Source organism: Saimiri boliviensis, chromosome 20 (assembly GCF_048565385.1).
Source record: "Saimiri boliviensis isolate mSaiBol1 chromosome 20, mSaiBol1.pri, whole genome shotgun sequence".
In the NCBI taxonomy this organism is placed as follows: domain Eukaryota; kingdom Metazoa; phylum Chordata; class Mammalia; order Primates; family Cebidae; genus Saimiri; species Saimiri boliviensis.
This window is the reverse complement of record NC_133468.1, coordinates 27,156,469-27,161,067: the sequence shown is the minus strand read 5'-3', so window position 1 is coordinate 27,161,067 and position 4,599 is coordinate 27,156,469. Positions and strand designations below refer to the sequence as shown.

Below are 4,599 nucleotides of genomic sequence, written 5' to 3'. Positions count from 1 at the left end.
TTTTTGTTCCTGTTTCAGCCTGGTTCTCCAGATTCTCGCTGGTCCTTTCGGACCTGGTTGGGGACTGAGGGATGAGTTTCAAAGTAGCAGAAAAAGTGGCTTAAATATCAGAAGTGGGCAGCTCAGCCCAGGTCTGGTCTCTGGCTCCGTGGAGTCACTGTATCCCAGGCTCTCCTTTTCTGTCCCCTCCAACCTCTGCATTCTCCGGGCTTCCATCCTTAGCATCACCTCATGGGTTTCAACTGCTGCTGCAGCACCAACCATCACATCCATATTCCAGAACAAAGGAAGAAGAGTGGTGTAAAGGGCATTGCCTGTAGCACTGCGGCTGACACCTGTAATCCCAGAGCTTTGGGTGCCGAAGTGGGAGGATCACTTGAGGTCAGGAGTTTGAGACCAGCCAGAGCAACATAGTGAGACTGCTGTCGCTAGAAAAATTAAAAAATTAGCTGAGCATAATGGTAAGCACCTGTAGTCTCAGCTACTTGGGAGGCTGAGGCAGGAGGATGGCTTGAGGCCAGGAGTGTGAGGCTGCACTGAGCTATGATCACGCTGCTGCAATTCAAGCTGGGTGACAGAGAAAAAAAAAAAAAAAAAAAAAAAAGACTGGACAAGGTGGCTCACACCTGTAATCCCAGCGCTTTGGGAGGCCAAAGTGGGTGGATCACCTGAGGTCAGGAGTTTGAGACCAGCCTGGCCAACATGGTTAAACCTTGTCTCTACTAAAAATACAAAAATTAGTCAGACATGGTGGCAGGTGCCTGTACCCCAGCTACTTGGGAGGCTGGGACAGGAGAATTGCTTGAACCCTGGAGGCGGGGGTTGCAGTGAGCTGAGATCTCACCACTGCACTCCAGCCTGGGCAAGGAAGACCAAAACTCTACCCCTGCCCTCCAAAAAAAGAGCAGTCAGCCACTTAAAAAAAATCTTTCCCAGAGTTCCAACCCAGTGCCTTCCACTTGTGTCTTATTTTTCATCACAACGATGCATTGCCCGCCCAGAGAGCCATGGTCACACCACTGCACTAACCCTGGGTAATGGAGTGAGACCCTGTTTCTAAAACAACAACAACACACACACTCTTTATTTTGAAATAATTCTGTTTATAGGAAATTGAAGAAAAAAAGTACAGAGAAGTCCCATGGACTTGTCATTCTGTTTCCCTTAATGGTAACATTTTTGCATATCTGTAGTGCACTATCAAAACCAGGAAATGGACATTGGTAAAATCCACAGACCTAATAACAGTGATATACATACATTGCTGTGTGTGTGTGTGTCTATGTGTGGGTTCAGACGGTGTATTCTTCTGTTGCTGAGGCTGGAATTCAGTGGTGAGATTATAGCTCACTGCAGCCTCAATCGCCTGGGCTCCAGCGATCCTCCCGCCTCATCCTCCTGAGGAGCTGAGACTACAGGCATGCACCACCATGCCTGGTGATTTTCTAATTTTTTTTGAGAGATGGAGTCTTACTATGTTGCTCAGGCTGGTCTTGAACTCCTGGCCTCCCACCTTTGCCTCTCAATATGCTGGATTATGGGCATGAACCACCATGCCTGACTGTGTGTGTGTTTGTGTGTGTGATGTAATTTTATCACCTGTGCAGATTTGTGTGACAGCCACCGCAATCAAGATACAGAACAGTTCCATCACTATCCCTTATAGTCCTACCCACCCACTCACCCCAGTTCCTAATCCCTGGCAACCACTAATCTGTTCTTCATCTCTGTAAGGTTGTCATTTACATTTAAAGAATGTTTTATAAATGGATTCCTATAGTATGTAACCTTTTGAGATTAGCTTTTTTTCTTCACTCAGCATAGCTCTCTTGAGATCCTTCAAAGTTATTATGTATATCTATGGTTCGTTCCCTTTTATTAATTAGAAGTGTTTGGGTTGGGGATGTTACACTTTCATTGAAGGGCGAAGGGTTTATGTCAGACCACTCTCCCATTGCTATGGAGAAATACTCTAGACTGGGTAATTTATAAAGGAAAGAGGTTTAATTGACTCACAGTTCCACATGGCTGGGGAGGCCTTAGGAAACTTATAATCGTGGCTGAAGGCGAAGGAGAAGCAGGTGCCTTCTTCACAGGGTGGCAGGCCGGAGTGAGTGCAAGCAGGGGAAATGCCAGAAGCTTATAAGACCATCAGATCTCGTGAGACTCACTCACTATCAGGAGAGCAGCCTAGGGGAAACCGTCCAATCATCCAATTACCTCCACCTGGTCCTGCCCTTGATACCTGGGGATTACCGGGCCCATGGGGATTACAATTCAGGGTTGTTTCCAGTGTTTGGTTATTATAAATAAAGCAGCTCTGAACAATTGGGTAGAGGTTTTTGTGTGACCATAACTTTCCATTTTCTCTCATTTAAATGCCCAAGAGTGTAACTGCTGGGTCGGATGATACGTACATGTTTAGTTTTTGAAGAAACAGCCAGACTATTTTCAGAGGAGCTGTACCACTTTACTTCTCACCAGCAACATATGAGGGATCTAGTTTCCCTACATCCTCACCAGCATTTTGTATTGTTACTATTTTTATTTTTTAATTTAGCTGTTCTGAAAGTGTCTTGTGATACCTCTCTGTGGTTTTAATTGAGCTCTCTCCAGTGGCTAATGATATTTAATATCTTTTCATGTGCTTATTTTCCATCTGTGTATCTTTTTCAGTGAAATGTTTCTTCATTTCTTTTTTTTTTTTCTTTTTGAGACAGAGTCTTGCTCTGTTGCCCAGGCTGGAGTGTAATGGCATGATCTTGGCTCACGGCAACTTCCGCCTCCCAGGCTCAAGAGATTCTCCTGCCTCAGCCTCATGAGTAGCTGGTATTACAGGCACCGCCAGCATGCCTGGCTAATTTTTGTATTTTTGTAGAGATGGAGGTTTCACCATGTTGGCCAGGCTGGTCTTGAACTCTTGCCTTCAGGTGATCTCCCTGCCTTGACCTCGCAAAGTGCTGAGACTACAGGCATGAGCCATGGCTCCTGGCTGTGTGTCTTCATTTCTTTCTTTCTTTCTTTTTTTTTAAAGATGGGGTTTCACCATGATGGTCAGGCTGCTTTTGGACTCCTGACCTCAAGTGATCCACCCACCTCAGCCTCCAAAGTGTTAGGATGACAGGCGTGAGCCACCGTGCCCGGCTGTGTCTTCATTTCTTTTGCCCATTTTCTAATTAGATTGTTTCTTTACTGTTGGTTTTTGAAGAGCTCCTTTTTAAAAAGTATACTCTAAATACAAGTCCACTGGGGCGTATGTGGTTTGCAAACATTTTCTCCCAGTCTGTAGCTTGGCTTTTCATCCTCTTAAACAGGGTCTCTCTCTCTCTCTCTCTTTGTTTTTGAAAATCAAGATGCAATTTACATACCATAAATTCACCCTTTTCAAGTGTACCATTCAGTAGTTTTTAGTATATTTACAAAATTGTGCTGTCACTGCTGTTTAATTCCAGAACATTTTTTATTATCCTAAAAATAACTCCACGCCCATGAGCAATCACTCCCCATTCTTCCCTTCCCTCTAGCCCCTATAATCTACTTTTCATCTCTATGGATTTGCCTGTTCAGGCTATTTCATATAAGTGAAATTGTACAATATGTGGCCTTTTGTGTCTCATCTTTCATTTAGTGTAATGTTTTGGTTTGATCTGTGCTGTAGCATGTACCAGAATTTCATTCCTTTCCTTCCCTTTATCCTTCCCTTCTTTCTTCCTTCCCCTTTCTTTTCTTTCTTTCTTTCTTTCTTTCTCTTTCTTTCTTTCTTTCTTTCTTTCTTTCCTTTTTTCTTTCTTTTCTTTTGTTCCTTCCATCCTTCTCTCTTTCTTTCTCTTTCTCCTTCCTTCCTTCCTTCTTTCTTCTTCCTTTCTTCCTTCCTTTCTCTCTCTCTCTCTTTTTTTTTTTTAATTAGAAAAGCACAGAGCTTTATTATTCTCAACACCAATGGCGGTGGTCTTTGTAGGACCCGGGAGTGAGTTCTGTCAACGGATAGGCGGCCCCTACCTGCTGGCGGTGAGCGGGTGCCGCAGGACCACGATGGCCCAGTTCCCACACAGGAACATCTTGGCGATGTAGCGGTCTTTATCGACTGGCTTGGACTTCTTCTTGCCCTTGCCGCTCTTGGGTACCTCAGTTCGCATCTCCTCGTTCTCCAGCACCATGTTGCAGTGCCTATCGGAAGCCTTCACGGGGTCCAGGAGTTTCTTATTGCTGTGGCAGTTGAGGAGCCCTTGGGTGTTGTTCTTGACTGACTTCGTGAGCACAGAGAGTGGGCCCGTGTTAAATTCCTCCCCCTCATGCTTCTGCAGCTCCTCTGGGGTCATCTCACTCTTGGGCTTGTTGAGGAGGCTCATGATGGTTACTATAGTCTGGGTTCACTCCCGTTTTCCCTCTTTTTTTTTTTTTTTTTTTTTTTTTGAGATGGAGTCACCTTCTGTTGCCCAGCCTAGAGTGTGGTGGCATGATCTTGGCTCACTGCAACCTCCACCTCCCAGGTTCAATGATTCTCCTGCCTCAGCCTCTCCAGTAGCTGGAATTACAGGTACCCACCACCACGCCCGGATAGTTTTTGTATTTTCAGTAGAGACAGAGTTTCACCATGTG

At 45.0% G+C, this 4,599-nt stretch overlaps 1 pseudogene; it reads right to left on the bottom strand.

Moving 5' to 3' along the window:
• Window positions 1–3,995: 3,995 nt before the first annotated feature.
• On the bottom strand, window positions 3,996–4,349 carry LOC101043343 (small nuclear ribonucleoprotein Sm D2 pseudogene; annotated as a pseudogene).
• Window positions 4,350–4,599: the final 250 nt, after the last annotated feature.